Here is a 12,263-nt window from a genome sequence, read left to right on the forward strand (position 1 = left end):
TCTTAGTCTGATATATTTCACTTAGCATAATACCCTCTAAGTCTATCCATGTTGTGCAAATGGCAATATGTCACACGCTTAATCTTTTAAAGGTCTCTCTGTGTAACCAAATAGTACTTGGAAGTACATTTTGCTTTCTGAGATTTTAATAAAACTTTGAAAAAATTACATCCTTGGTTCACAACCGTATTTTCCTGACCATGCCTTGGACTTGAACATTGTTGCATTTCTATACATCCTCAACAAAGAGAATATAAAATTTAAAAATGATTGCCATTTACAGTAGCGTAAGAAATGAAATAAATATTAAATCTAATGATATGTTCAAGTTCTACACTGAAAATCATAAAATCTTATTTTATTAGTTTTCCTTTTTGGGGGTGGGGATGAGGGGCCAAGGGAAAGTGAGAGAGAGAATCTTAAATAAGCTCTGTGCTGACAGAGCCCTATGCAGAGCTCGACCTCACAACATTGGCCTCCCAAACTAATGACCTCCTGAAATCAAGAGTTGGACACTTAACTGAGCCACAAAGGGACCCCCCCAAAACATTAATTTCTTACATAACAGTTCTTAAAATCAGAAATCTGGTACAGCTATCACTAGACTACAACCCCAATGTTGGTAGGCTACATTCCTTTTTGAAATTCTAGGGGAAAATCCGTTTCCTGCTCATTTTGGTTTGTGACAGAATTTAGTTCCTTGAAATTATAGGATTAGGGGACCATTTTCTTTTGGCTGTGTCTGAGAGCCATTGCTAGCTTTTCTGGTCTGATACATTTCTTGGCTCATGACCCCCTCCCTCAGTCCTCAAAGCGATGCAGTCCTTCTGGTGTCATATATCTCTTACCCACTGTTCTTTCTTTTCTACTTGTAGATTTATGTGATTAAATTGGGTTCACCTGGATAATCTGTGATAATCTCACCATTTTAAAGTCCTTAATCATATACGCAGAGTCTCTTTTGCTGTGGAGGGTAATTCACGAGTTCTAGGGATGAAGGGATAGTCATCTTTGGGGCCATTATTCTGCCTATCACAGTTATTAAACAGAATTAAAAATAACCTAATAAAATGAAGCAGTCTAACCATATTCATGAATTGGAAGATGATAGTCTAAAAATGTGGGGATCCTTGGTGGTTCAGTTAGTTAATCATCTGCCTTTGGCTCAGGTCATGATCCCAGAGTCCTGGGATTCAGCCCTGCATCAGGCTCCCGGCGAAGTGGGGAGTCTGGTGCTCCCTCTTTCTCTGCCCCTCCTCACCACTTGTTCTCTCTCTCTCTTTCTCTCAAATAAATAAATAAATAAATAAAATCTTTAAAAGATTACTCTAAAAATGTGAATTTCTATTGTGAATCAAAGCCTGTGTGAGGCCTAAAATATTGTGGAAAAATTTATAAGAAAAGAAGGAAAAGAAGAGAAGAACCTTGGAAAAATGGAGAGTTGTTTGAATGAATTTACACATGTTGTCAAAAGAGAAATCTATAGGAATTGTGAAAACAATGTCATTTCACAAAAAAAAATGATATGAAACTAGGAAATAATGATAATTAAGCTGGAAAAACATAAGAAAGGCATTTGATGAGTCTTCCAAGAGATATTAAAGAAAAAATAATGCTTCAGATGAAGGGACCCAGTCTCAGAAAAGCAAATAATAATATTGTTATATAATCTGTGTTTCTGAATAGTCTTGTTTGGGAAACTGGGTACTTGATGTGTGAGTAGAAGGTCTCTATTATTAGTCTTGGTTTTTAAGAGAGAATCATAGGAGCAAATTCACTGAAAGCAAACAAGTCTGGGATATAATCCCTCTCCTGACTTAGTCTTTCAAGGACACTATGTCCGTACATGTGTTCTGGATGGAAGATACGGAAATGGAAAGGAAGTGCAGGCCTTATTAATCTCACAGATTTAATTCCTCCTAACCTGCTTAAGAGAATTTCCCAAATCCTTCTGTGCTTTCTGTCCTGCTTTTCCTTTGAATTCTCTGCTTACTGTCCCCCCACACCCGCTTCTAATCCAAACAGGTAGTAACTAAGTGTATTCACTTCCAGTGTACAGAATCTTTACAGAGAAACAAGTGGCAGTGGCCAGAATGAACCTAATCAGTGTTAGAGCTGTCATTTTGTCCTGTTAGCCTATATAGGTTTCTAAGAAAGAGAATTCTAGTTATTATTTATGTTCTATTTCTCTTATCTAGTTAGTTACTTATGTTCTGATCCCCTCTCAGAATTACTTTTTGAGGAAACCCTTCACTTTCTCACTTTCTCACTCTTTGCTCTTTTAGTACTTGTGACGATTCTTCATAATGATTATCAAATTCATACGTGAGTGTATGTAATTGTGTTTAAAAGCTGATTTATGTCCTAGATTTTAAATTCTACAAGGGCAGAGATTGTGTTTATTTTGGTTAACAATGCATCCCACTGTGTATTTCAGTGCTTAGTGCACAGAAAGTCGTACATAAATATTTGTGAAATGACTCTTGTGATGTTTATCACTGCAGATATGCAGAAGCCTAGTTCTCTTTCCTCAGATTTCATCCTACATGATGCATAACTAAACTTCTTGTGGGTAATCTGTTCAACTACCTCATCTCTGTTTCTTTCATGGATTTATATTGCTAGCATTTAAACGTGTTGAAAACCTTCCCTGTCTCCATCCGACATTCAAGCTCTGTTTACTGTCTTTCTCTCTCTCTCTCCTTTCCTTTACTGTCCGTCTCCTTAGAAGACATCAGGCAATAATCTCAATTTTAACTTCTTCTTTAACACTCTATAATCTGCTGTATTCCCCACTTCCCTGAAATTGCTTGTCAGGTTTGAAGTTACTTGTCAAATTTGCTTGTGACATTTTTGTTACTAATAAAAATGGGTATTTTTTAGTTTATATTGTAGTTAACCATTTTTCAGTAGTTGATACTTTGACCAGATCTTCTCTTCTCTTCTTGTCCTCTGTTGAATTACCCCTTCCTGGCTTTTCTCTTAATCCTCAACTTCCTTCTTGTTTCATTCCCTTAGAGACTGGTGTTCTATGAGATATCATTGCATTTCTCCTACAGTCTCCTGTAGAATCCTGCAAGTAGTCACACATTTCCTTGGTATTAACACCATCTGTATTGGATTCCTTCCAGGTCTCTTGCGAAGGATTCAGTGGCTTAATGAACGGTTTCTGTTGTTTTTATCATCGCTCTTCAGACCCACTGTGTGCCCCAGTTGACCTCCTAACGTTTCCAGGCCTCTTTTCTCCCCCTGAGGGATTGGTAGAGAAGCTTATAAAGAAATCTGAACCAAGAATGTTCTAGAGCTGGGTTTATCTAACTAGAAATGCTGGTAGCTGTGCTCTCCCTGGATCCTGATCCAGAACTGTTCTTTTTCAAACCTAAACCAAATGTCTTAATGCCTTTAGATGATTATAAGGGACTGAGTCATTTTCTCCTTTGATAAAGTAATTCAGTTTTTTTCTCGTCCCTCTAAGTTTTCTGGGGTAGGTGGATGGTACTGTTGAGGATACAGGACAACAGTTCATGTAGATGAGATAGCTCCAGGTTCATCTCGAAACAACAGCAACCATATAAGTAGGTAATTCCCAAAAAGGAGGATTTTTTCTTTGCATATTCTTTCTCAAGACCATATGAATCCTTGCATTTGTTTAGTATAGAATGTGATAATATTATCTTGTAATTTCTACACTGTCATTCTTTTTTAAAAAAATTCTATCAAAGAAAAACATTTAGTAACATAGTATTAATTATATAGTAATTAATATATATTCCTACAGTTTTAGTACTTCAATCAACTAATTTTGCATATTTTACTTCCATATATTTTTAGTAAAGCTGAATAATCAATGTATGAAAGTAGTCAAGGAGAAAACTGCAATCAAAATTCTTCCAGTTGCTTAAAATGTGTTGGAATATTTTCTTAAATAATTTTATTTGGAAAAATATAGAGAACATCTTTGTCATCAACATGATAGGATGAGCATATCAGAATTATTTTATTAGTAACTACTTTAGAGTTTTTTGAAAATATTTTTAATTTTATGAAGTTTACTTTGCCTAGATATTTGTTATTTTATTCTCATTTACCATTTTTTCACATGTAAATATAAGATCATAAGCCAGGACAGATGGTAAAAAATTCTGTGCCTGAGATAATGCAGGTGTGAGAATTAATGGGTGTATCTGAAAATTCATTGAAGAAATAACTTGTAGTTCTTGGATGGTAAATGAAGCTGTCCTTGGAAGGAGGAATTCTGTATTTTAATCTTGCTGCCACTTAGCAATTTGATGATAGGGAGATCATTTTACTCCATCTGTTAAAAAAGGATGATATTTTCCTAATTCACATTACAAAGTGTTCTTAGATTTAAATGAGGATGTTTAATATTGAATAAAATACATTGTAAAGTTGTTTGTAAATCTGGTTAACAACCCTAACCATTTACATATTGAATTGAATTAGTAGCTGTTCACCTTAATTGACTTGAATGTAAAAATATTGATTATAACTTTAAATCTCATACTTAAAGCATTTTTTATAATAAATCCCATTCATTCATTCAAAAATAGTAAATAATTTTTCTTTTAGGCTGTGACTGGTACTGAGAGTACATCAAAGCCATGATTATGGCACTAATGAAAGATCAAGTGGAAGAGAATAGTCTCCTTTTTTTCAAAGGGATCACTTTTGGTAGACCCAGCATATTTCAACTGGGCAATTCCTCTGCTGTTAGAGGAACATGTCTTCTAATTCACCTTTGCTTCAGAAAGCCTCTTGATTTGAAAGTCTGCTGGATAATTAACAATGTAGTAAACATGTTAGTAACAGAACAATACATAATACTCTCTCTTCATGAGACTTGACATCATCAGTTCAAACTAGAAAGGTCACATACACTTAAGAGTGTTACATTGATTTGACCCATAATGTGATTTGCTTTTTTTTGCTTATTAGTTTTCCATTTGCTTTAGAACACTAATCACTATATATCCCTTTATGAAGTTCATAATTATAGTTTTGTTATTCAGATATTGTGACATAGCCAAAAGGATTGTTGGGTGAAGAGATTCTTGTCAGACATCAGAAACACAAGTTGTTTTGTTTAATAACTTTCTAGAAAAGGTTCTTGATCGTTGCTTTAGCTGTTCCTCTGTGTAGCATGCTTTCTTTAACTTGGGGTCCACTTGGCTAACAATATTTGCAGTGGGAAAAAATCCCTTGTTAACATTATATGTTTATCTTTGTTTAAATATTTTATTATTTCTTCCTTAATGTTAACACATTCAGATATTTAATCAAAGATAACATATTTGATTTCTTATTAATAAAAACAATTAAAATGATAACTTAGAGTTTATTTAGAAACTCCTTAATATTGATGAGTCCTAGGGCTGCTTGTTTTGATGCTTCCGTTTTCTATCTATAATAACTACCTTGCTAATCTCATCTAGTCTCACAGTTGTAAATGCCATTTCTATGGCATCAACTTCTAAATATATAATCTTGCTCCCCCTGACTTCCCGTCTATACTCCACACTTAAATATCCAACTCTGTCCTTGATAACGCTATTTAGATCACTGAGAAACATCTCTAAGTCTGATGCTTTCAAAATGGAGCTCTTAATCTTCCTTAAACTATAATCAACACCTGCTATATTTTTAGCTTTCACCATCTTTTCAGCTTTTCAGACCAAAAACTTGGGTCATTGTGACCTTCTCGTTACCTCATACTTCATATCTAGTCAATCAGGAATTCCTTTAAAGAGTATCTAGGATCTTTCTTCTTTTTGCCTTCCTCATCCAAGCCACCATCATTGGCTTGGAGAATCTGGTTTATAGTAATGGTCTTCTAATTGGTCTGTGTCAGACCAAGTTCTCATAGCAAGGATGTGATAGTTTTAGGTCAAACCATTTCACTGCTTATATTTGCCACTAGTCGTTTATAGCATTCCAAAATCAGAATATAAAATGTTTGTAAAATATCTATGACAAACGTCTTTATATAATACTGTGTTGCTTTCATTCATTTCATGCCTAGGAATCTATCCCATAGAAATGAATTTGGATCCCAACAATGTGTGTCATATAGCTGTTTGTAAAAGAAAATAGAGAATATATATCTACCTAAAAATAAAATTGGTTACATAAATTATGATGCATTAATAATATAAAGCCTTTTATATATGATGTTGTTTAATGTCACAGAACTTGTTCTTATATGTAGAAACCATATTTTATAGCAGTGTGAGATATACACATTTGGATTAGAAGACCATTTTTCCTCCTTCTGGGAGGAAGGGTAATTGTGTTTTGTTTTCCTATTTCCTAGAGTTTCAAAATAAATGACTTCTCTTCAAATAATATTTAAAATTAAAATATAAATGACATAAAATACTAATTTTAGTTTAATCCAGTTATTTAAGATTCCTTCACTCTGGGATTCCTGGGTGGCTGTCAGTTAAGCATCTGCCTTTGGCTCAGGTCATGATCCCAGGGTCCTGGGATCAAGTTCTACATTAGGCTCTTGCTCAGCTGGGAGCCGCCTTCTGCTGCCTTCCACTCCCCCTGCTTTTGCTCTCTCTCTCTGATGAATAAATAAATAAATACTTTAAAAAAAAGATAAAATTTCTTCACTCAAAGATTAACTTGCTTTCAGAAAGTTTTATTGAAGGTAATGAGCACTCTTGAGAAACTTGAAAGTACACTGACAAAATGCAGGGAAAAGTTTTATGGTCCTAAAAATATGTCACATTTATATTGAAGATCATGCAAGATAATAAACAGTATATGTCTTATGGCATTTTTATTTTTATTTATCATTTAAGGTTTAGATATATCTCCAAATGCTTAAGATGATTTTAATTAGAATTAATAAAAAACTATTTTAATAAAGTGTTAGAATACTTGATACATTAGAATACTTGATTCATTCAAGTATTAGAATACTTGATACATTCAAGCATTTAAATAATGGAAATCCAAAGGAAGATCTTATTTATCAAAGTCGACTTAAAGATAAATATGTCATGTATTTTATACTTTCACATAGATATATAATTAAATGTTAAAAAGTAGATAAATTACTTACATACACTTGTGTGTTAAAAAAACATAGACCTCTTTCTTTTTTTTTTTTTAAGATTTTTATTTATTCATTTGACAGAGATCACAAGTAGGCAGAGAGGCAGGCAGAGAGAGAGGAGGAAGCAGGTTCCCTGCTGAGCTGAGAGCCCGATGCCGGGCTCCATCCCAGGACCCTGGGATCACGACCTGAGCCGAAGGCAGAGGCTTAACCCACTGAGCCACCCAGGCTCCCCCCCATAAACCTCTTTCTTAATTTCAAACAAAACATGATAGAATTCTTGAAAGAGCTGTTGTTATACCTTCTAGTCTCTTATGAACTTGTAGTAAATGAGGTGGAAGTGATATTTTAATCAATGGGTGATATCTACTAGCAACAATGTACTTCTTTACTCAATTTATGGCAAATTAAACTAATGTCTACACTAAATGATACTATATTCATGTGAATGTCATCACTTTAAAGTAATAATAATTATCTCTGGCAATATATATAGTAAATAAGTGAAAGTCAATGAACTTGCAAATATGAGACTTTGTCTGAACTAAGACATTTTCAGAAATAATAATTGAATTTAAATTGAAGACCAGTGCTGCTGAATCTCTGAGAACATTTATCAATACCTAAAATGTTAGGTTGAGCTTGAACAAAACTTGGAAGAAAATATAGAAAAAAAATCATGCTTCAATAAACTTAGAACTATTTCTTTATGCCTTTCTATTACTTATGTAGGTTCTTTAAAGATTCCAGTATTGATAATGATATTCTGTTTCTCCCCTCTTATTATATAATATTAAGATACTTAGATAAAAATGACAAGATCTTTAAATGCATGTATTATTATAGTATGTCTATAAATTAGGAGATACTAATAATAGTTCTTAATCTGACATTAATACAGATTTTTTTACTTCCACTCCTGGAAAACTAAACAATTTAGAGTGTGCATTTCTTTTTATATCTTTTCGTCCTCACTACCATATCTTCTTCTGTCTCAAACTACAGTGTTTTAATATTACCTCAGCATTTTACAGTTTTATTGAATAACTGCAAATTTCTAATGATAATAGATTTTTCTAATGCAGTATCACATCTTTCATTATATTTCCAGTATTAGCTACTCTTCTTATTTTTTTAAAGATATATGCACCCTATGTTTATTGCAACATTATTTATAATTGCCAAGAAATAGAAGTAATTTAAGTGTCCATCAGTAGACGGATGGACAGAAAAAATGAGATCTTGCCATTTGTAATGACGTGGAGTAACTAGAGGGCATTATGCTAAGCAAAACAAGTCAAACAGAGAAAGATAATCATCACAAGATCTCATTCATATATGGAATTTGAGAAACAAAACAGGATGGTAGGGAAAGAGAGGAAAAAGTAGAACAAGATGAAATCAGAAAGGGAGAAAAACCCAAGAGACTCTTGATCATAGGAAAAAAACCGAGGGTTGCTGGAGTGGAGGGAAGTCAGGGAATGGGGTAACTGCTGATGGACATTAAGGAGGGCACGTGAGCACGATGAGCACTAGGTATTACACAAGACTGATGAATCACTGACCTCTAACTCAGAAACTAATAATACATTATATATTGAATTTAAACGAAAAAAATGAAAAAGAAAATGGATGGGTAAGGAAAATGTGGTATGTACATACAAACACACAAATGGAATATTATGCAGCCATAATATAATATAATATCTAGCCCAAAAGAGATATGCCATTTGAGACACCATGGATGGACCTAGAGGGTATTATGCTAAGTGAACTAAGTCAGAATGAGAAAGGTGAATACCATATGATTCCACTCCATAAGTGGAATCTACTAAAGAAAAAGGAATAAACAAAAAGTACAATCAGGCCAATAAATATGAACAACTGATGGACGCCAGAAGGGAAGGGCGTGGGAGGTTTGGGCAAAATTAGCTACTGTGTTTAATTATTCAGTGTCATAGTTCTCAGAAGCATTCTCTGAGCTTCATAAAGAATCATGGAAAACTCAATTAATTATTTGCCAAGTAAAATAGTTCATGATAAAATTTCACTCAAGTGAAAAAAAAATATTTACAGATTATAAAATGAAAAGAGTATTGAGCATCTTAACTGACACCAGGAATGAATATTTTAAATTGGACATTCAGGTTGACTGGCTCTTCTGGGCAGTGGACAGGCACGCTGTGGAGCCAGACATACTTGAGTTCCATCCTAGCTGCCCTGCTTAGTAGCAGTGTGAACTTGCAAAAACAGCTTCCTTCTCCATGTCTTAGTTTTTTCTGTAAAATGGGCATGGTGATAATTCTTATTCCATAGGATTGTTTTAAGGATTAAATGAATTAATATATGTGAAATACTGGGATGTCTGGAAGACTCAGTTGTTAAGCATCTGCCTTCGGTTCAGGTCATGATCCCAGGTTCTGGAATTGAGCCCCACATTGGGCTCCCTGTGCAGTGGGAAGCCTGCTTCTCTCTCCCTCAATCCCCCTGCTTGTGTTCCCTCTCTCACTGTGTCTTTCTCTGTCAACGATATAAATAAATCTTTAAAAAGATTATATATATATATATATATTAAATACTTACTATAGTGCCTAGTCCATAGTAAGCACTGTGGAGGTGTTAGCTATTATTATTATTAGAAGTAGTAGTAACATGGTAGTAATGCAGCAGCAGCATATGTTCATATGTTCTGTTAATTGGGGTTTGGAGAACAACAGAACTTTGGAATAATGGCCCTCAAAATTGAAAAGTATATTGGCAGATGAGGTTGGAAAGCAAAGTAGATTTTATGAGATATTATAAATCAGTATATGCTTCCATATAGTCTTCCATAATTATCTCCCAAGTGATGCATCTGTCACATATCTTTTTTTAATGGGGTTGCAAGTATTGCTCTGAACGGTAGTAGAAAATTACAGTAAATTATTTTGTGTGTCAGCAAATCAATAGAGGGTTTAAAATGAAAATTTATTAATTAACTGCTACAGTGCTACATATTTGGGTCTCTAGCTTGGTTTTTTTTTTTTTTTTTAAAGATTTTATTTATTCACTTGAGAGAGAGAGACAGTGAGAGAGAGCATGAGAGGGGAGAAGGTCAGAGAGCGAAGCAGACTCCCCATGGAGCTGGGAGCCTGATGTGGGACTCGATCCCGGGACTCCAGGATCACGCCCTGAGCCGAAGGCAGTCGTCCAACCAACTGCGCCACCCAGGCGTCCCTCTAGCTTGGTTCTTGATATATACTCTTGAGCACACCTTTTTACAAGCTGTGATTATAGCATTATCCACTGCATATATCATATTAAAATATAATCATCACTGGGTTATCACTATTTGGAGATGCAGTGATTGTTTCTTTTTGAAGAGTGCTGTCAGCTTTGAGGAAAATGTGAAAATCTATATGATCATCATCACCATTAGGGCTGAACTTATTAAAAATTTTTCTTTTAAGTAACTATCTGAGGTGATGGATGTGTTAATTAACTTGATTGTGGTAATTATGTCACAATGTAGGAAAGTATCAAATTAACGCATCATAAATTTTAAATATATACAATCGTGTTTGTCGATTATACCCCAGTAAAACTGGAATAAAGATCTTTTTACATTCTCCTTACCCTATTTGGAATTAATTTGCTAAATAACAAGTATACCTTTTTGATAAATCTGATCTTTGAACCATAATAATTAATACAGCATTTTACCTTTTCATATAACTTTGATTACATCCCATTAGCTTGATTATTTCATCTCAGTTTTGTTTTTAATTCCTTATTAATATTGCTTAATTACAGTTTTGTCCCTTGGAAGAGTAATTGGAAATTTTTGGCTAGACTTAAAATTAATTTTTGGTTTTGTTGTGTTCTAGCAAGAGATCTCCACTTGTAAGATTTCTCTGTTTTTAACATGTGGGGAAGTTATATCTGCGGCCCAATCTGTGCCCTGTGGGTACTTGAAATGATGCCATGCTCTCGGTTTTTAGGACCCAAAGGTGTACAATCTAGCTCAAAGAGTTAGAAGAAAGGGGATATGTGTAGAGTCTATTTCAGAGTAAGTTTTTCCCTGCAGACTGACTCTTCCAGTTTTGGTGTGTGGTGTTACCGTCCAACTAGTCATCCAAGCCAAAAAATGATAAGTTACTTCTTCACCACTATCTTACCAAATATACCATTACCAAGTTCTACTGGTATTTATTACTTATTATCTCTCGAAATTGTTCCTTCAGCTTCCCCACTAGGCCTTTACTAGCTCTCACCCCAGGCCTAAATCACATCTAAGGGAATTCTGCTTCTCTTTTCAAACATTTTACGTGATCTCTTAAGAGCAAGTATTACAAATTTAAATGTCGAGAGGACCTAGTTAATAGTGAATCTGTGAAGCAGGCTTGGTGTAGACTGAAGGAGAGTCTGCCTCGTTTATGAAAGCAAGGAATAGCCATTTCTTACTTCAGTTCACTGATACTCAAAGGACGGGTCAGGGATTAGCTGAAGAGCTTTCATCACAATATAGTGCTTTTGTCAGCAAGAAAATCTTACTGCTAAGTAAATGAATGAAAACATGAATAAATCAATTGATATAAAGGAAGCTGAAAAAAAAAAAACTGTGCGCATTAACAACATTGATTTATGTCCTTCACTCTTGACTGGCCTGTAACAGTTTGTGGATTCGTAGCCGGTTTGCAGACAACTCTGAGTAGCCTTGTTGTGGTTGGCAGTTGTCATGCAAGATTACGTGGCTGCAATACCAGATCATTTGTGTTTTGGAGGAAAATCTGGACTTTTATGAGTTCTCCTGTTTTTTTCTAAATGTTTTACTTATTAGTAACTAATTCAGTTGTTAAAAGCTCTCGTGAAATCAGAAAAATTGAGAAAGTGAAACTTCAATCTGTTCTTTAATGTCCAGTTCAAATAGCACCTTTTTCATACACTTTTGCTTTATTTTTTTCCCATGATTGCTGCCCTGGTCTTCTCAGTCGGTAAAAAATTGCCTCTTCCACTTTGGATTGTGCCATCACTGGTTATATACTTATGCTATGTGCCTGCCTTTAGTCTGAGCTCCCTTAGAGCACTGTTACTATTTGGTTATTTTTTTATTTTTATTTTTATTTTTTTTAAGATTTTATTTATTTATTTGACAGAGACAGAGATCACAAGTAGGCAGAGAGGCAGGCAGAGAGAAGAA

This window comes from Neovison vison, chromosome 11 (assembly GCF_020171115.1).
Source record: "Neovison vison isolate M4711 chromosome 11, ASM_NN_V1, whole genome shotgun sequence".
NCBI lineage: Eukaryota > Metazoa > Chordata > Mammalia > Carnivora > Mustelidae > Neogale > Neogale vison.